Source organism: Mastigoproctus giganteus, chromosome 8 (genome assembly GCF_048544385.1).
Source record: "Mastigoproctus giganteus isolate SK-2022 chromosome 8, ASM4854438v1, whole genome shotgun sequence".
Classification (NCBI taxonomy): domain Eukaryota; kingdom Metazoa; phylum Arthropoda; class Arachnida; order Uropygi; family Thelyphonidae; genus Mastigoproctus; species Mastigoproctus giganteus.
In genome coordinates this window covers 223,297,196-223,318,799 of record NC_143582.1, presented here as the reverse complement: position 1 = coordinate 223,318,799, position 21,604 = coordinate 223,297,196, and the positions used below count along the sequence as shown (strand labels likewise).

The window sequence follows — 21,604 nt, the reverse complement described above, 5'->3', positions numbered from 1 at the left end:
AGCCAAAAAAATAAAAAAATAAATAAAATATATAGATATAAAAACATACATCAACACTTCCCACTTCAACCATCCATTCCCTCCAACAGTTTGTTTAGTTCTTCCTTGCATTTATTTAGGCTATCAGCTTCCACAACAACAGATGGAAGTTTGTTTCACAAATTAACCACCTGCTGCCTAAAAGCAAACTTTCACACAATAATTCTGCAACCATCCTTCCTCAATTTTAATTTATGCTCCCTCAGGTGTATAGCCTGAGCAAGAGGAAGAATGCCATCCACGTTTAGCTTGCTCAATTCGTTCAAAGCATTAAACACAATCGGATCACCTTGCAGGTGCCTAGTCTACAGACACTGCAATTTGCATAATTGGAGCCTTTCTTGGTAAGAGGTTCCCTTTGTTCCCCTCAACCAATCTCATGTGCTTCTCTGTACTCGTTCTAGCAGCTCTATATCCTTCCTATAATGAGGCCTCCAGACTTATACAGTACTCAAGATGTGACCTAACCATTGTCTTATACAATGAGATAATCACCTCCTTATCTCTACTAGCAAAATTCCTGTATATCATTGATAAAACCCCATGACCTCTGCTGGCAGCCTGTCTATACTGCTCAGAAAACTTCATATCTGATTGAAAAAGGTCTGGGGGTAATTTTGCATTTTTCACTACCCTGATTGTAGTACCACACAGTTGGTACATTACTCTCAAGTTACTGCTATCCATATGCAGTACTTGGCATTTGCCAACTTCAATTGCCATTTCTCAGATCATCTGCTTAACTTTTCTAGATCCTGTCAGCAACATACACAACAAGAGAAAACTGTCATTCTTGTAATTAACCACCCTGCCAACCTTTGCATCATCTGCAAACTTGGACATTAAGCCTGATATGCTTTCATCAATATCATTGACTAGACTGCCATGGTTTAATTACAGGGTTTATCTGATGTAATTTATTTGAAGTCTGTCCATTCCATTAATTCTACCACTGCAAGTGAATCTTATTGTGTATTATTTGACTGTAATCTGTATAGGAGACTGACAGGTTATGATGATTATTATATTGCTGATTTCGCTACAGTATTGACCAAATCATTTCCACTAATCCCAATGTGGCTAGGAATCCACTAGAAGCAAATATAAAAGTTGTTGAAAGAGAGAGAATTCATTTGAAGTCTGTCCATTCCATTAATTCTGTCACTGCAAGTGAATCTTATTGTGTATCATTTGCTTATAGTATGTATAGGGGACTGACATGTCATGATGATTATTAGGTTTGTTTGGGAATTTTTTTAGGTGCATTGGCAGCTATGACCATAGTGCGCCATACATATATGTATGTATGTTATTTCTTCACAGATCGAGAGTCAGAAAACTGGTTTTTGACTAGCTAAAGGAGATGGTATACATTGATTGCTTTCAGAAAGGTAAAAAATCTTTGAGACATTTGTTTTATTGCCCAAAGTGAAGTAAAAGTTAGTGGATCTTCTGTCGTGGCTGGAGTGAAAAGATTCTGATGTTCTATTTCAAATTTTGTGCATTCCACAAGGATATGCTTCACTGAAAGCACTGTTTTACAGTGATCACACTGGGGGTGAATCTCCCCTCTTAAAAGATAACCATGAGTAATATGAGTGTGACCTATTCGCAGACAAGCTAGTATTACCTCCTGTTGTTGAATTGGACTGAAGCTTGAAGGCCATTGCTCAAGATTTGGCTTGATACTTCGAAGTTTATTTATAAGTTGGTTTTTGCCAAGTTAATTGCCACTGGTACATGCATTTTTCCTGTATTATTTGTCTATAACCTTGAGGTAGAACTTTCCACTGGTCATCAGGTGGTAAGTCAACCATTTTTGCAGCACTGTCTGCTAATTCATTTCCTGGAATTGCTATATGTCCTGGGACCCAACAGAAGAGTATGGTTCTTCCAAGCTCAGATAAGGTATATAAAGTGTTTGTTATTTCTTTCATAGTCATGACTATGGGCAATGTTCACGGTGTTTTCCAGAGCTTGAAGTGCACTTAGAGAATCAGAGAAAATTATACTGTTTTCAATATTGGAGGACTCGATATGCTTCATTGCAACCTGAATTGCTATTAGTTTGGCAGAAAATATACTGAACTCATGTGACAGTCGGTAGGCCAATATGATGTTTGGAAAACTGCGGTGATTCCAACGTGGGCATCACTCTTTGATCCATCTGTATGAACTACAACAAAGTTTGGAAACTGCTCCACTATTGCATGGTACAATTGCAAGAAATTTTCTTTATGTAGTGCAGATTTATCCCATTTATGAAGGTATTTATCACATGAAGGTGGAGGGAGTTATGTGCCACAGAGCAAGGAATAGTGGAGGGGTATTTGTGATATTATCAAAAGTCAGATTGAGTTCTTCTAGAAGATGTCTTATTCTTATACCTAATGGTCAGTTAGCAATAGGGCAGTTATTGTATAACCTGCTATTTTGGGGGGTTGAGAAGTATTTCCCAGTTTGGATGTTCAGACATAGATCTAATTTTATATGCATAGTGTAATATAAGTTGCCTTCTGATAGAGAGAGGGGGTTCGTGAGCTTCACATACAGACTATGTATTGGAGACGTGCATTGTGCTCTTAGAGAAATGTGTATTGCACTATGACAGAGAGGATCAAGTCAGCGAAGGACATTGGGCCTTGCTGAGCTATAACACTGGTGCTCCATAGTCAAATTTTAATCTTGTGAAAGCTCTGTATAGCAGTAATAAGGTAAGATGATCAGCTCCCCACTTTGTTGCTGAGAGAACCCAGATGATATTTAGTTTTTGTTGGCAGGATGTTCTTAGTCTTTTAATATGTTCCAGGAAGGAAAATTTATGATCTAAGGTGATTCCATATGCTGGGTTGAACTACTATTGGTTGTCTATTCAGTTGTAGTTCCGGATGTGGGTGCCATTTACATTGTCAGCAAAAATGGATGCACAACATTTTTTAGGAAAAGTTTGAAACCATTGGATTGTGCCATGTACTGATCTTATTTATTGACCCCCTTGTAACTGTCTCTTGACAGTATTCATGTTTTTCGCATGACAAGAAATCTAAGGTCATCTACAAACAGTGTCTTATTGATAGTGTTTGGAAGTTGTTCAGCAACAGTGTTTATTGCAATTATAGAGTGTAGCACTGAGTACAGAGCCCTGGGGAACTCCTTGAAAAAATAGTTGGGACAGCGAAGTTTTAAATTGAACCTGGAATGTACGCCTGTCAAGGAAGTTCCGTATGAAAATTGAGAGATGGCCCCGAAGTCCCGAAGTACATGGTGTTCCGATCTGAATGGAATTCTCTAGTCTTACTAGTATATATCTAGTGTTGATCTGTTTTGTTGAATGCCGAATTGTGCAGAATGTAAAATTTGAAATTTTCAAGGTACCATATCAGTTGACAGTTCATCCTTTCAAGAATTCTGCAAAGGCAACTGGTCAAGGTGACAGCTCTATAGTAAGTGGGATTTGTTGGGTCTTTACCTGGTTTAAGGAAGGCAAGGATTGTAGCATGATGCCATTGTTTAGGGAATGTATCTTCCAGGTAGAATCTATTGAACAGATCAAGAAGTGACTGCAGTGATTCAGAACTTAGTTCCTGTACCATTGAATCATTAGCATTAGCATTAGTAGAGGCATTTGATGCAAGAAAGCAAGCTTATGCAGCATCAGCCAAAAAAAAAAAAAAAAAAACTACTCCCACTTCACCCCTCTGTTCGTTCAAAATACCTGTCCAGCTGAGCCTTAAACTTATTTAGGCTATCAACTTCCACGACAAGGGATGGAAGTCTGTTCCACCAACCAACCACTTGCTGGCTAAAGGCAAATTTCCGCACGTCTATCCTACATCTGTCTTTCCTCAATTTGAATTTATGCCCTCTCAGGTGATTATTCTGAGCGAGAGGAAGAATCCCATCAGCATTGAGCATGCTCAAACCATTCAATGCTTTATACACCTCTATCAGATCACCTCGCTGGTGCCTAGTCTCCAGACACTGTAATTTGCAGATCTTAAGCCTTTCTTCGTAAGAGCACCCCTTTGTTCCATTCACTAATCTTGTTGCCCTTCTCTGTACTCGTTCCAGCAGCTCTACATCCTTCTTGAAATGAGGCCTCCAGACCTGTATACAGTACTCTAGGTGTGGCCTGACCATTGCCTTATACAAGGGAATAATCACCTCCTTATCCCTGCTAGAAAAATTCCTATATATCATTGACAATACACCATGAGCTACTCTTGCAGCCCGTCTGCACTGCTCAGAGAACTTCATATCTGCCTGCACAACCACCCCCAGGTCCCTTTCATTCTCTACCACTGTCAGTGTAATACCACAGAGTTGATACGTTGAAATCATGGATATTATCTGGTCATGGATATTATCATGGATATCTGATCATGGATATTATCTGGTCCTACAGCATTATGCCTAGATGTTGACAAGGCTCTATATAGTTCATGGTTAGTAAATGGTAAGTTGTATTATTCTTCTGCTTTTGAAGAAAAGTTTAACTTTTGTTTTTCTGAATTTTCTTTGAATCTTCTGAAGGCTGGTATGTAACTTTCTATTGCTGATGTTTTGGCAAACGTTTCCCCTAGTATATTGGCAATTTGGGTAGGGTCAGCAATGTTCTGCCCTCTCCATTCCATGATAGGCAGAGGTGTCGTTTGATATTTACCACTCATTTTCCTGATTATTTCCCAAATTTTGTGTGTGAGAGTTGCTTGAAAGCAGATCCAAGTGGCCTTTTTATTACTGTGTCTAACATACTTTGCTCTTGCACATTTAAACTGAATGAGGTTAGCTGTAGTTGGATTGTACTGAAAAGTATTCCAAGCTTTATTTTGGTCTTTTTTTTTTGCTGCACGGCATTCGTCACTCCACCAGATTTTTGGGTGTAGAGGTAATTTTGAAGAGGATTTTGTTATAGCTTTTCCTGCTGCATGTAATATAGTTTTTGTGACATACTCAACCACTTTCTTGGTTGGGGATTTTTGGATAATTTCAGGGTCCAGTTTAACTAATTTTTTATATGTCTTCCAGTCTGTTTTATCAATGAGCCACTGTGGAATTCTAGGAAGATAAGAGGGCTTATTCAGTAATTCAATTGTTACGGGAAAATGATAACTATGCAGTGGATCATTGTTTATCGTCCACTTTAGAGTAGAATACAAAGTTGCTGAACAGATAGAAAAGTATATTGCAGTATTTGTTCCGGAAGGAAGGTGAACATAAGTAGGTGACCCATCATTTAGAAGGAGAAGGTTGTTATCATCTAAACATTTTTCAATTAGTTTTCCTCTTTGATCTATATTGTTGTTACTCCATAGTGTGCGATGACCATTTAAGTCTCCCAGAACGAGGAAAGGTGTGGGGAGTTGAGCTATGAGGTTGTTAAGATTATTTTGTTGGATGGAATAGGTTGGTGGAATGTATAAGGAGCAGACTGTAATATGGATGTCAGCAGCTACACCAACTGCTACTGCCTCAAGGGGAGAGTTCAGTAAGACCTGTTTGACAGGAACATGTTGATTATTAGGAACTGCTGATTCTGCAGTATCAGCCAAATAAAAACTGGGATATTGTAGTGTTTGGAAAGGTAGCAGATCCTACACACGATTCCAACTTTGCAGCCATCTGTGTATACTGACAAGTTCAGAATGTTCAGTTGTGTGTGCTGAATAGAGTTGCAGGTAGACAGATGGAGTATTAGACTTTACCTAGTTCTTAAAGGAAAAGTCGCATGTTGGGTTTGCCTTGGTGTTTGGGCAACCTTGTCTACCATGATATGCAAATTTTGGAGAAGTGCTTAAACTCAAATACCAAAAGGATGATGGTAGTCTGATGAGCGTTTTACAAATTTTTCCATAGTGGCTCAAAAACGTATTTCCATGTACGATGGTCTGGCAGGGATTTCAGTTTTAAGGCATACTTGAGAGAACTGTTTATGTCAAAACGAAAATGGTGGTTCACTTGTTCCACATAGATGTTCAGAATGCTACAGCAGCAATATGGATAGCTTAATGATGTATAGGATCAAGCCATCATAGTACACATTTTCTGGTTGATGCAAATAACTGGGACCCCTAATCTAGTTGAGCTCGCAGAAGCATATGGTAGATGTGTAGTAAAGTGCATCGGTCCATACCCCAAGAAGCAGAGGAGAGAGCAGAGAATATTCAGTCCTTTTGTGCACATTGTACAGAATTCACAGATATGTTTGAGAAAAGTCAACTTTGCATTTAGCATTAGTAGAGGCATATGATGAAAGAAAGCAAGCTTATTCAGCATCAGCCAAAAAAAAAGAAAAAAAACACACCACTCCCATTTCACCCCTCCGTTCGCTCAAAATACCTGTCCAGTTGAGCCTTAAATTTGTTTAGGCTATCAACTTCAACAACAAGTGATGGAAGTCGGTTCCACCAACCAACCACCCGCTGGCCAAAGGCAAATTTCCGCACATCTATCCGACATCCGTCCTTCCTCAATTTGAATTTATGCCCTCTGAGCTGATTATTCTGAGCAAGATGAAGAATCCCATTGGCATTGAGCATGCTCAAACCATTCAAAGCCTTATACACCTCTATCAGATCACCTCGCTGGTGCCTAGTCTCCAGACTCTGTAATTTGCAAAACTTAAGCCTTTCTTCGTAAGAGCAACCCTTTGTTCCATTCACTAATCTTGTTGCCCTTCTCTGTACTCGTTCCAGCAGCTCTACATCCTTCTTGAAATGAGGCCTCCAGACCTGTATACAGTACTCAAGATGTGGCCTAACCATTGCCTTATCAAGGGAATAATCACCTCCTTATCCCTGCTAGAAAAATTCCTGTATATCATTGACAAGACACCATGAGCTACTCTTGCAGCTCGTCTGCACTGCTCAGAGAACTTCATATCTGCCTGCACAATTACCCCCAGGTCCTTTTCATTCTCCACCACTGTCAGTGTAGTACCGCAGAGTTGATACGTTGCTCTGGGGTTACTGTTTCCCATATGTAGTACTTTACACTTGTCAATGTTAAACTTCATTTGCCACCTCTCAGCCCATCTGTTCAACCTTTCCAGATCCTGTTGCAGCAGCATAGCGTCAGTGGTGTCCTTAACAACCCTGCCAACCTTTGTATCATCTGCAAACTTGGACATTAAACTTGATATCCCATCATCAATATCATTCATAAACACCGAAAACAACAACGGACCCAACACTGAACCCTGAGGAACTCCACTAATAACATTAGTCCACGTTGAGCAGTGTCCATTGATTACCACTCTCTGTCTTCTGCCACTCAACCATCCCCTTATCCATAGCAGCAATTTGCCTCCAATGCCACACTGCTCCAATTTGTGCAGCAGTCTTCCATGTGCAACAGTATCAAAAGCCTTTCTAAGATCCATATATATAATATCAAAGTTATTCTCTGCATCCAGTTCTTTTGTGACTACATCATAGTATCCAATCAAATTGGTCAGGCAAGACCTGCCCTTAACAAAACCATGCTGCATCTGAGCTATAACTGAATTCCTGTCTAGATGATCCTGCAGTGCTTCTTTAACCAGTGCCTCCATTAATTTACCTGGAACAGAAGTTAAACTAACAGGTCTATAATTACTTGTGTCAGCCTTTGATCCTCCTTTGTGAATTGGGGTTACATTTGCACATCTCCAGTCCATGGGGACCTCCCGAGTCCAAGGATGCTCTCATAATTATGGCTAAGGGTTTGCTTAGTTGCTTTGCCACCTCCTTTAATATAACTGGATAGATTCCATCCACCCCAGGTGCCTTTCTTATGTTTAACTTCAACAATTTCTCCTCCACTTTGCTCTCAGTTATTACAAAATCATTAAGCACCCTGCTACAATTTGATAACCTTCTGCTACAGTATTTTCAAACCTTAATAACTCCTCATGTGTGAAAGTAGATGCAAAATACTCATTCAGTTTGCTTGCTATCTGAGCAGGATCATCAACAGTCGAACCATCGATATCAAGTACTACTGCAACAAGATCTAGATAAATTCAAATGGGTCAAGAAGTGGAAACTGAAGTTTAATATTGACAATTGCAAGGTATGAAAGAGAACAATTATTCAAGATTGATGTACCAGCTATGTAGTACCACAATCGCAGCAGTGGAGAATGAAAAAAACTTGCTCAGTCAGATAATGTTCTCAGAGAAGTGAAGATATGATGCCAAGACAGCTCACAGGATGTCAATGACATACAGGAATTTTGCCAGCAAAGATAGGGAGGTGACTATCCCTATATATAAGGAAATAGTTAGGTCACATCATGAATATTGCATGCAGGTCTGGAAGCCTCATTTTGGGGGAGGTGTCAATCTGTTACAACCAGTGCAGAGCAGGCCAATGAGACTGGTGAGAGGAGAAAAAGGTTGCTCTTACCAGGAAAGTGCTTCAGTTTTGCAAATTGCAGCATCTGAGGTTAAGGCACTTAGGTACCACTGAGGCATTTAAAAAGGTCTTGAATGGATTGAGCAAGCTCAATGTTGATGGAATTAGCATTAGCAGAGGCATTTGATGCAAGAAATTGTTCCTGTTGCTCAGATTACATACACAAGGGGGCCTAAATTCAAATTCAAGAAGGATGGCTGCAGGTCAGATGCACAGAAATTTGCCTTCTACCAGATTTGGGGTTTTTTTTTTTGGCTGATACTCTTTTAAGTTTGCTTTCTTGTATAATCTGTCACTACTGTTACTACTACTAATAATAATCCAGTATAACTGCGATAAATAAAGAGGCATTTCAGAATACCCAATTTCAACATACCTTCTCATAAGTGGAATATCGTAGCCAACAACTAAAGCAGGTTCAACTCCTGTGCACAAAAAACGAGGCATTTTAAAAGACCACCAACACTAGACAGTGGGGTATAGAAAAAAACATTGCTTATTTTTATGAATCCTGGTTCCAGCTAATGGAGGACCAGAACATAGCAAAAGTAGCACAAGTCCATGGACCTATCCTGCCAGGTGTGAACAATGTAGCTTGTGACAGTAGCATAATGGTGTGGGGAGTGCTTTTATGGTGCACACTGGGCACTTTGATACCAGTCAAGCAATATTTGGCTGTTACAAGTTATTTGGAAATATTTTCAATCAAGTGCATTCCTTAACAGCTGTAGCATACACATCTATTAATAGTTCTACCAACAGAATAATGCTTCATGTCACAAGGCCAGATTTGTAGAGAACTGGTTCCAGGAACATGAGTAAATTCACCCTACTACAATGGCCATCACAGGCCTAGTCAACAGATCTCAATCCAACTAAGTACTTGCTGAATGAGCTCTTCAGAACAGGATCTGCAACCATCCAATTTGCAACAACCATGGGAACTATTGAGTCAACAAGAACAAGCAGATGTGTGGCAGTTCCACCCCCTTGGGGCCCACTGTTACTTGCTATTAGATAAGAATTCCAATAAAGAGATCATTAAATATATGTTTCCACAGAAATAATAAATGTTGATCTGTACTAGAGCTCTTTATTTGCTACATAAATAATATATTAAATTGCAAAGAAATACTGAAATCTTATATTTCATTTCAATTTTTTTTTATTTTGCATCTTTTACTTTCTTACTTCAAACAGCTTCTTCAGTCTCATAGATTTTAACAAATTAACCTTTTTGATAAAAATACTTCTTATGCAGTTAAAATATACTGTTTAAAAGTGGACATTTTTTCTCTATTCTTAATCAGTTATTTTAATAATATACTAATACAGTAATTATATGCTAATCAAATTATATGACAAATGGTAACTGCTAAACAACTTTTACAAGTAACAAATGACTAATTAAATGGTGCAAATCAGATGTTGATACAATATTATACTCTCGCATGCACACGCACAATATAGAACTTGTTTACTCATTCAGTGCAAAGCACTGCAGTATGAAATACTACAATGAATCATTTATAATAAACCTATTCCCTTACCAGTAACATATATGTAAGCTTTTCATACATATGTTCATTCATATGTATGAAAGAAGAGGTATACCTGGAATACCCTGTCCAGAAGAGGTATACCTGGCAATCTCTGGGCAGGATGCACTGCATCTCTCATCATAAATGAGATATACTTGCCACTGTACCACTTAGTAAGAGTCATCAAGGCATACTATGCCTTGATGACTTTTCCACATTATCAAAAGTAAAAATAAGTTATGCAACATAAACAATTACTTGAAATGAAATTTAGAAGACAGTTTTGACAATGTGATCTTGCATAAGGAAAGGTTTCACTAGTCTATGTAAAAATAGCTCAAACGTCTTAAGCTTTTTATTCTGAATCTTTATTTCAGTATTCGTAATGAAAGTAATACTTTATTCAGTATTAGTAATGGAAAATGATTTATTATTATTTTTTTTTTATGTAAACCCCAAACACGAGAGGTATTAGAACCTATAGTACCGTGCTTGGGTTGGAGAAGACGAAGGAAGCTATTTGTTGACATTGGACTTGGGACATCTGTAGACTGTAATTTTCAGGAAATACGTAGGAAGGAAGGTTGTTCCAAAAAACAGCAGTTGAATGAATAAACGCGGAAGATGAAAAGTTGGTTCTGTGAGTTTGAAATTGGACAGTAAATGGATCTTGGCTGGTGGCGGCACATGTTCGGACTGTATTGAAAGCAGGAATTATAGAAGCCAATTCAGAAGAACAGTGCCCATGGAAGTATCTGTAGAAGAGGCATGCAACAGAAACAGTATGTCTATGAGACAGCGAGTGGAGAGACTGTTAGAGATGAATCATTAATTAACCTAACTGCCCTCTTCTGAATCGAATAAAGAAGCCTGAGAGAGGCTTCTTGATTCCGTTGTGGGGACACCACCCCAGATGTGGGAACAATATTCCATGGTAGGATGGATTTGCGATTTGTAAAGAGCGAACAGCTGTTTGGAAGAAAAGTAACGCTGAGAGCGAAAGAGAAAACCAAGTTTTTTAGATGCAGAGGAAGAAAAATTTGTAATGTGCTTGTGCCAAGAGGGATTAGAAGTCAGGGTAATCCCCAAACTAGATATATCATCTTGCCTTGAAATCAGTGTCACCAAAGATGGGCACAGGAGCAGAAGAATCCTTTTGGCAAGATATGACAAGACTGCGTTTTAGAAGGATTGAAATCAACTAAGTTGTCTTTGCCCCACTGGAGAATTACCTAGAGATCGGCATTTAAGGAATTGGTAGCAGATTTTCAAGAAGTTGAAGCTGATTGAGCAGGATAAGGTTTCTCAAAATGGAAAGTAGAATGCAATGTGCTATCATCGGCAAAACTATGGATGGGATTTCCAGTTAATGGAAGAAGGTCATTAATATACAAGAGGAAAAGAGTGTGGGGTTAAGAACTGAACCTTGAGGGACACCAGCATTAGTGGAGAAGTTAGAAAACAGAGAGCCATCTACCATCATCCTCAGTGAGCGATCAGAGAGAAAACTGGATAACCAATTACAAAAAACAATTGGCAAACCAATATTATACTCTAAGATGGAAGCTTGTTTAGAAGACCTTTATGCCAAACACGATCGAAAGCCTTTGAGATGTCAAGAGCAACTGCTTGTGTTTCACCGAATTTTCCCATTGAATTAGTCCATAAATGGGTAACATAAGCCAGAATATCACAAGTGAATCTACACTGATGGAATCCATACTGGCGATCGTTGATCTGACGGAAGGTTTCTAGGTAGTTTAAGAGGTGGCGGTTAATTGATTTCTCCATTACTTTAGAAAGAGTAGAAGTAAGTGCAATGGGACGAAAATTGGATGGGAGGGATCTGTCACCCATTTTAGGAACTGGCTGGATATGAGCAAATTTCCAAGCAGAAGGAAAAACACCTTTAGAACAAGAAAGTGAAAAAAGGTGGCAAAGAACAGGAGTAAGTTCAAGAGCACAGGTTTTGAGAACAAGTGGAGAAATACCATCGGGACCTGGAGCTTTCTTAGCATCAAGATTCATCAAAATCCTTCTGATATCCTTTTGACGGAAGACCACAGGAGGCATTGAATGGAGCGTGTTGGGAATGGTGGGAGATGTTTTTACCAAGATCATTAATACATAAGCTGGAATAAAAATGGGATGCTAGCTGGTCAGCTTAATCCTTGGCCGAAGTGACAACAGAACCATCTGGTTTGGAGAGAGGTGAGAGCAGAGATGGACAAAAGTTGTGGCCAATAGCTTTGGCAAGAGACCAGAATGTTCGGCTACCATTAGGGCAAGAAGCAAGTTTTCTACTCTTAACCAGTTCAAACTCTAGTTTGGACTGATTAATAACTGCTTTACAATTGTCGCGAGCTTTGGTGTAGGCAGAAAATGAAACTGAAGAATTAGAAACAAGCCAATTACGATATGCAACATTCTTCTCTTGAACAGCCTTAGCACATTTATTGGAAAACCAAGGTTTAGATAAAGGAAGAGATTTTAAAGTGGAGTGTGGAATAAAGATTCTATTCCTGAAAGAATAATTTCACTGACACAATCTGAGCAAACGTTGACATCAGAAGTTTTGAAACAGTAATCCGACCAAGGAAAAGAAATCTCGCAGGTCATCCCATTTTGCATTCTTGTAATGCCAAACAATATGAGGTTGGGAATAGCCATGAGATAAAGGCTCCATTGGAGAAGAAACAATCACCAAGTTGTGATCTGAAGTGCCTATAGGACCTATCACTTCGACCGTGTACTTAGAAGGGTTGTTTGTGAGAAAAAGTTCAAGAGTATTGGCTGTATGGTTAGGATTGTCCGGTATTCTTGTAGGTAAATGAACAATCTGTGCTAGGTCATTAGTAACTGCAAAAGCCTCAGCATCTCGACCAGTTGGGTCTGTGTGACTAGAAAACGGAAGCCAGCTGGAGTTGTTAACATTAAAATTACCAAGGAAAATTACCTCACTGTTAGGAAAGTTGGACTGGAAAAAGTCAAGTTGCAAAGAGAGGAAGTCTATGAGCTCAAAGTGATTAGTGGAGTTGGGAGAATGGTAGAGACAACAGATGAATTTGACACAATGAGGTATTGAGATTTTAAGCCAGAGAAGATTGAAAAGAGGGGATTCCAAATTACCAAGTCTCTAACAAGGAATATAAGAATGGACATATGCACAAGTACCAACCTTTGAGGCGAAAGGAATCATACAGTGAATAATTTGGGCAACGGAGATGAGCAGTAGTTGAATCAACCGATAACTGAGATTCTGTCTGAAAAAGTACATGGAGTTTGGCAGACCGCAAGTGGAAATGGACATCGTTGAAATTATAATCGAGACCATGTATATTTGTGAAATAAATTAGGAAGTGTTTGGGAGGTCTAGAGCTTTTTGCAGATAAGCTTACTCTATTAGTTCGACAATTCATGGCGTATTCAATAGTAAGAAAAAGTGGGTGGAACATGCTGTATGAAGTAATGAAATTTTTGGATATGGCGTACACACAATAAGAATATACTCAGATCCTTGACATAACGTGACCTCGACAATGGCCCCCCCACATACACCCTACTGGACTCCCTGCAGTCACTATCTGGCAGAGTAGAGCTAGGAAGATTATACATTAGCTGATCCAGAAGCCTCCTAGAGAGTTATCAATAGGTTCGGTCTGGTGTACTAACTAGCGGCCGGCCTGCGAACACTGTTTTAGAGCTGTACCCTCGAAATGAAAGGAAGACTGGATCTTGCCACGATGTTCATCATAACCTCAAAAGTCATCAATCATACTGCACGATGGAAGAGATGGGGAAGGGTTGACAGCAACTTAGTTCTGGAGTCTAAACATGGGTTCCACCACTTCAAGCCTCCAATAAGCAAAGTGGTGGTATTGCACAGGTTGATGACAGTCATCTACCACCTAGTACTGCCTGGTAACAGAGATGGGCAGTATTCCTCCATGTGGTGTGGGCGCCACACCTCGACCCCTGCTCACACCTGGGTGTGTCACCCACTGTGTGCTTGTGCACGGAGGTTATACCCAGGATTACTAACAATCCCACCATCGTGAAGGTGCAAGCAGAGGATTTGGTTGCCACAAACAGTCTGGACTTCACCGAAATTGGGTCCACTTGACTTGAGTTTCATCCGAATATCAGTTCCATCAGCGTTTTAGGCTCCCATGTAGCAAGTACAGCTTGTCTGGCATATCTGAAAGAATGACATTGACAACCTCAAGCACCAAATGATGTAAGGAGGCAAGCTTATTTAATCAAATTATTCAACTTCTCAAATATCAGATGAAAGTTTATTCCAATGATCATTTATTTTTTGGCTGAAATAATTTTCACACATCTACTCATATTCCTGCAACCATCCTCTTTCAAATTTTAATTTCAGGTGAGCTGTCTGAGAGTTAGGATGCCATCAGTGCTTAATTTACTCATTCCATTAATCCTATGTCACTTAATCTCAAACAAAGATGCTTGTGTGCCACCTATGTAATGCCCCCTTTTGTTTTAATTATTAAAAGAAATTTCTTTTTAGCTCTTTTACTGAATTGAAAACTGATCTATTATTTTCGAAAACTGAATTTAAAAAATGTGGAAGAAAAAAAAAAAAAAAAAAAGACAAACCAAGAAAGTCCCATTTAGGGCATTTAGTGTGTACATATATATCAGAGGTTCCCAAAGTCTATTCTTCTAGTCAATATAGGCATGACCCCCTAGAAGCTCACTGTTCTCTAAAAAAAAAAAAAAAAAAAATTTGTCCACATTAAGCTGCTAACCCACCAGATCAATGGAAGATATTATCTCGCTTCCAAAAGCAAGGAATAGAAACTACCAGAGCTAGCCCCCTCCCCCCACTTAGGATGACGCTCACTAATCTGGACTCCCACATAACATGATCCAACGTTTAAACACCTTCTCCACAGATCCAAATAAGTTCGAAGAAAATAAAACATACAGAAGCCAAATCATGAACCAAATCACCAGAACTACAATAAAATCTGAGTTTTGTTAATATCAGAAATGTATAGAAAGTAAATAATTTAATGCAAATAATATAGTGTAAAAGTTAAGCAAACTGTAATGATAATTACAGAAGAAATTATAGTAGATCAACCTGTATATATAATTACCATATTAATTTAATACAAATTTAAATTTTAAAGTGAATCCTTACTGACTATTAAGTAAATACAATTTCATAATTAATGCCATTATTTTAAATATCGAAAATTTGTATACAATTGTATGCTGTAATAACCAATTATTTGTACACCTCCTAGCCGTTCTGGGGGTGAACCTAAGGTAAATAAACAGATGATAATAATAAAAAAGTGTGGCGTGCGCCCCCAAAGCACACTTCGTTTTGTGGGGGAAGCATTTTTTTTTTTTTTTAAAGCACTTTTTTTAAACGAATTATGGAAAATAATTCCGCTAAGTAGGAAGCGTTTTTTTATTTCTATTATTCGTATTTTATTTCTTTGAGATTTAAATGTATTGAAGTCTATATTAATTTATAAAAATATGTATATTAATTGCTAAATTTTACGTCAAATCTGTTTATTTGCACTTGTTCTGGAACTTGGTGGGTCGCGTGAAATATATGAAAAATTTTTAAGAGACTCAAAGTATAAAATTTTGGGAACCACCGGTGCTATATACTTTATTTAAATCCGTTTAAAGTTAGTTTATACTTTGTGTAAAGTGCTAAACATGTCAGTAGTCTCACCTGCCGATCCGTCAGATGATTCACAATGTTCATAGTTCTAGCTCCATGCATTATCAGTAAGAATTTTCCAAGCATGAGGAATAACTTCCTTTACCTCCTCCCCATCTTTCAGTCCATGTTCCCACACCACGAAAGAACTTCAAAAATCACATACATGATAAATTTATTTAGAAAATTACAGCACATCTTTACGCAACAGGACAACATCACACACAAAAATACACAATTGCTCAAGTATCTAGCAAAGTCAACATGAAAGACATTTGGTTAGTCCATTTCTACACAGGGAAGGTAAGGATAGAAGGGATGTGCAGCTTAAGTATATTAATTTACTTTTTCATTTCTTTTGGAAATAAATATACATCTGAAAACAGCTTTAAAAAGGTAGCAGAATATCAGCATTTATAAAAATAGTAATTATAGGAATAAATCAAGAAATGTAAATGTATTTAGTGAAAGCCGGTTGCTGTCACTGACGTTGAAATGGGATGTACTCACTCACTAATGGAAAGACGAGAGAAACAGCGCAAGACTTCCCTGCTAAACCGGACATCTCATTCGTGAAATTTTTATAAAAATTTTTGAAAATTAAATTAAAATGAAAATTTTTACATACTTTTATGAAAATGTCAGGATTCCTTTTGTCTGACAAGCATAATAAATAAATATTTTTCTTAGTGGCGAATTTCGTATACGCACATATTTTATATTATTTGCATTAATTATAATGTCATTAAAATTTCAATCAGTCACGCCCTCTCGACGCAATCTTAGCACTGCCCTGAATAAAAATGTCAACGTGACACTTTTATTATTATTAGCCATATGGTGCAAAAGGCTGAAGCTTATGCTGCACCAGCCAAAAAAAAATTCCAAGTTGCCCTGAGAGAGAGAGAGAGAGAGAGAGAGAGAGAGAGAGAGAGAGAGAGAGAGAGAGAGAGAGAGAGAGAAGTAGAAAAGAATCACCAAGAAAGAGAAGAATGGTGATATCCAGCTCAGGATCTTGGCTATGCCATGCCCATACTCACCACATGTGAGCCCCTGGTTTTGTAATTGTTATACTTCTAAATTTTAAATACAAAGCTTTGTAGCAGTAAGGGCTCCAAAATCTAGCAGCGCATATGGTCCCAACTGGATTCTGTCCGGAGTTAATTAGAGTTATTTGCATTTAAATAGTATACCTCGTCATCAGGGCCGTACTTATGAACAGGCATTTGAGGCGCTAGCCTCGGGCCTCACCATAGAGGGGGAGGGGAGCTTGCATGGCCTTTGTAATCTGAAATTTTTAAAGCGATTTTTTTAACGCCGTGATCTGAACTAGTGCCCACTTGTAAAAACTGCAGCCATTATCAACCCACTGCAGGATGGAAGCCTCCTTAACAATTCATGCTGAGTGCCTACCATATGAACAGAGACAGGTGAAATTTAGTGAAAGTGTGGATGACTCATTTCTGCGAAAGAACAGATTAATTTCCAGAATAAAGGAAATCACTCTCTACTAATTCTCTAATAGGGTGTAACAGTAGAATACAGGTTGACCACGGCGTATTATCCGCGTCGGGAATATGCCTTAGTTTTTTTCCACTGGCTATGAATACAAGAAAGCAGTTGACCAGCATGACTTCTCTGTACAGTATGTGGGAGTCCGTTGTAAATGTGTTACGGACCCACTAAATTGTGAAAAGTCCCTTTAGTTCTTAATTCGTGCATTCTACAGCAGCAGCTCTATTGCCTAAAGGCCAGAATTGCGAACAATGCGCAACACAGAGTTTAGTTCAGCACTGTTCTTTATATTTCTTCAGGATTACAACGTTTGTGTTTAAACAGATCGGTAAAATATTTTTTTTTCTGATCATATTTCTATATGCAAGTTTTTTTTTGTTTTTTTATTCTGGTATCTTTAAAAGGGGCCCCACAAGAGATTAGCGCCTCTGGCCCCGAGAAGTTTAAGTACGGTCCTGCTCGTCATCATCATCGTGCATCACCATTCATCATCTTCGATTTCTTTCTCTGTTGTCTGTTCAGGTAGCACAGTGGTATCGTCACCGTCCTCCCCACACCAGGTGGAAAAGGCCTGGGTTCGAATCCCGTCGATGACGCGAGGAACTTTAATGGACGTTTTTTTACTCCGTAGCTGAGTTAGTCGGTCTCAGGAGTAGATAGCAAGGTTTTTCGTCCAGCAAACAGGCAAATCGACCAGAGAACACATGCAATTTACATACAAAATAAATATAGAGATGGGAGACCATAATCATAATTTCTTCCTTCCAATATCATAATTTTTTTTTTTTTTTTTTTTTTTCCTTCTCTGTTTGGGGCACTTTTGAATTTCAAAGAATCGTCTTTCCGTGTTTCCATCAGTAGTTCCTGTTCCTTGTTTTACAGCATGAAAGTTTAAACCATTATTAATTTCACTGAATTCCGCTCGAATTCTTTCTTTTATAAGATCTTGGTAGTTCCTGCTGCCTAGTTCTTAAATGGAATGTTATGAGATTTATAAGTTATATTATAAAATGTATACAGGGTATTCTTCGCCGTAGCAACTAAAACGTTATTATGTGAATATGACAGTTGATACAAATCCTGAAACCACATCCAGGTGATAGAGGATATCTTCAAATAGAGGTTCTCGGGCCGGACCAGCAAGTAAAATATTCAGAGGTCTACGTTGAGTGTCTTTTCTGTGTTGCTGTAGCATAAGTACGTTTCACGTATAACAAAACTTGCTTTTATATGCTGATATGTTACTTTGTGTTCTCTTTTGTATTTATGTGTTTCTTTTTCAGTTTTAATTGCTCACATTCTCAGGAATAGGCCGAAAAGCCTTTACAGTTCAGACAATTTGAAGTTTGGAAGTTAAAGTCGTTTTGTCCTTGGAACCACAGCGGAGACAAAGAGGAATTCTCCTCAACAAGCAATTTAAGAATGCCCATATTTCTGACACTGGGAGTTATAGACTGAATCGACAAATTAAGTAGTCCGTTTTTACACTATTTTGCAAGATTGATGTACTGAAAGTTTGGATGAGGTAATGTGTGGGATGCAAAATACCATCTTTTCTAATAAGTATCCATTGTTCTTGCAGAAGCTTTCGATTCTGTAGTTCCTGAACGATTCTTCCTCTGTGAGTCCATCAGGTCCCATTCAAAGATGACACTTTTGAAGGAATTTAAAGTTGTTATGTTAATGAATCGATAGACAGTAAACTATTATATCACATAGTAGATTAAGAACACTGAAAGGACAGAATTCATGGGATATCTGGTTCCTGGGCAACGCGACGCTGTCACCCCCTCTTACTTGTGGACGAATCCACCGCTTGGCAGGTATATAGGTACACTACACTCACGTAGACGGTAATTCGATGTCAGTATGGATAAACGTCGTGAGTTAACCGACTTTGAAGAGGGATGATAGTGGGTTTTCCGACGCATGGATCACTCCATTACCGAGGTGATACAGAAATTGCATTATTTCAGTTCGACAGTATCAAGAGTGTAACGGAAATACACAATTTCCGGAAAAACATATCATCATGGACTGCGCTATGGGCGGAGAAAGGTGGTGGTGGATGAACATGGCCGTCGACGTCTGTCTCGCATTGTTTCAGCCAACCGAAGAGCGACAGTGGCGCAAATCACCGCCGACTTCAACGAGGGAGGTGCCAGAAACATCTCTATCAAGACCATCAGGCAATCATTAGCCGCAATAGGTTATGGGAGCCACTAGAATACCATTGCTAACACCACAAGTTGAGGGGTAGAATCCCACAACAGGATTCTACGCCTCAACTGGGCGAAAGAACATCGGCACTGGACCTTGAATGATTGGAGAGGAGTCTCCTGGTATGAGGAGTGTTTCTGCGATTAGTAATTTAGTGCAATTCCTCTGTATATTAAGTATTTTTGACTCGTAAAATAAAAAAAAGTGTGATTCTCGTTGGCAGCATGGAATGCTAATTCCGATGCACCTGCTCTAGCCGCGCACGCACTGAAGCAAAATGTTGTCTCATCCTCGTATTTTTCGTACATCTTGTCGACCCTTGATACGATGAAGCACATTCCTTACATGAAATATTAACACGGGAAATCAAATTACACGAGAATTCCATTAATGTACGTCACCCATTTCTCATATCAAACTCGTGGTCGTTTGCGCGCATGCGCCAGGATATTACATAATCTTGAAGAGTTTGAGAAATTCCCATTATATTACTTCTATCCTGTGACCAAAACAGACCTTCGAAAAGCCCCGGGCCGCTTTAGAAAGGGAAGTTATTAAAAATTGGATTCAATTATTTTAGCTAATTTAAAGATTTTAACTTTTATACTATAATGCAGGACCATCTACATTACTGCATCCAATGGAGGGGTACAATCATATTTCAGTTACAACATGGGTTGGTCAGGGGAAATCTTCTCTGACCAATTTTATTGGATACTATGATGCAGTGAACAAGCAACTGCATGAAAAAATAATTTTAATAACATATACTGTACTTGGATTTAGTAAAGCACGCTGTTACACATAAACGACTGCTGTACAAATTGGAGCAGTTGTGGCATTAAGGGAAAGTTATTGCTATGGATAAAGGGATGGTGGAGCGGGACAGGACAGAAAGTGGATATCAATGGACACTGCTCTTCACGGACCAATGTTATTAGTGGAGTTCCTCAGGGTACGGTGCTGGAACCACTGTTGTTTTCTGTATTTATTAATGATACTGATGTCTATGATTGATTGATTGATGTCTATCAATCAATAATCATCTAATGATTGATGTCTATGTCTGCAGATAATGCAAAGGTTGGCATGGTGATTGATTACAATAATGACGGTACGCTGCTGCAACAAGATCTAGAAAAAATTAAACAGTTCGACTTTGCAGATAATGCAAAGGTTGGCATGGTGATTGATTACAATAATGACGGTACGCTGCTGCAACAAGATCTAGAAAAAATTAAACAGTTCGACTGAGAAAATAGCAACTGAAGAGAAATAGCAACTGAAATTTAACATTGAAAAATACAAAGAACTGCATATGGTTAACAGTAATCCCAGACTGTGGTACTACACTCAGGGTAGTGGAATATGAAAAAGATCTGGGGTAATTTTACAGTCAGATATGAAGTTCTCTGAGCATTTCAGACTAGTTGCCAGAACAGCTCACGTGCTTTTTTTCAAATTTATACAGATATTTGAATGGCCCTTGAATGGGTTGGGCATGCTGAATTCTGATGGGATCCTTCCACTTGTTCAGATTACGAACCTAAGGGGGCGTAAATTCAAATTAAGAAAAGACAGATGTAGAATAGATGTGCGGAAATGTGCCTTTAGCCAGCGGGTGGTTAATTGCTGGAACAAACTTCCATCTGTCGTTGTGGAAGTTGATAGGTTGAATAAATTTAAGGAGGAACTGGACAGGCATTTGGAGGGAATGGTGTGTTTTTTTTTTTTTTTTTTTTTTTTGGCTGATGCTGCATAAGCTCATACGCCTGCTTTCTTGCATCACATGCCACTACTACTACTACTGCTACTATTTGCTACAATTGGCCATACAACTTGAGTAGTCGAGACCCGTTAATTTAGCGGATCTCGACTACTCAAGTAGTCTGACCAACTGTCTAATAAAGTTTCGAGACTAGGACCGCCACATATTTTTTTACTCTATGTCATATTTTGCTACAAAGGATAAGGTGGTGATTATCTCATTTTATAAAGCAATGGTGCGGCCACAACTGATGTGCTTCATACCGGCCTGCAGGCCTCATTTTAGGAAGGATGTAGAGCGGCTGGAACGGGTACACAGAAAGGCAATCAGATTGGTGACGGGAACAGAGCGGTACTGTTACCAACACATGCTTCTATTCTTCAAATTGCTGTGTCTGGAGACTACGCAACTG

General features: G+C 38.8%; 1 protein-coding gene across 1 annotated transcript in view; it reads right to left on the bottom strand.

The window, feature by feature from the left end:
• Positions 1–15,915, bottom strand: part of LOC150082364 (inactive fucosyltransferase B-like) — a 39,367-nt gene extending 23,452 nt beyond the window's left edge. The window contains exon 1 of the mRNA XM_090380522.1: positions 15,702–15,915. The gene's annotated coding sequence lies outside the window, so the exon portion shown is untranslated. The remainder of the gene's footprint in view (positions 1–15,701) is intronic.
• Positions 15,916–21,604: the final 5,689 nt, after the last annotated feature.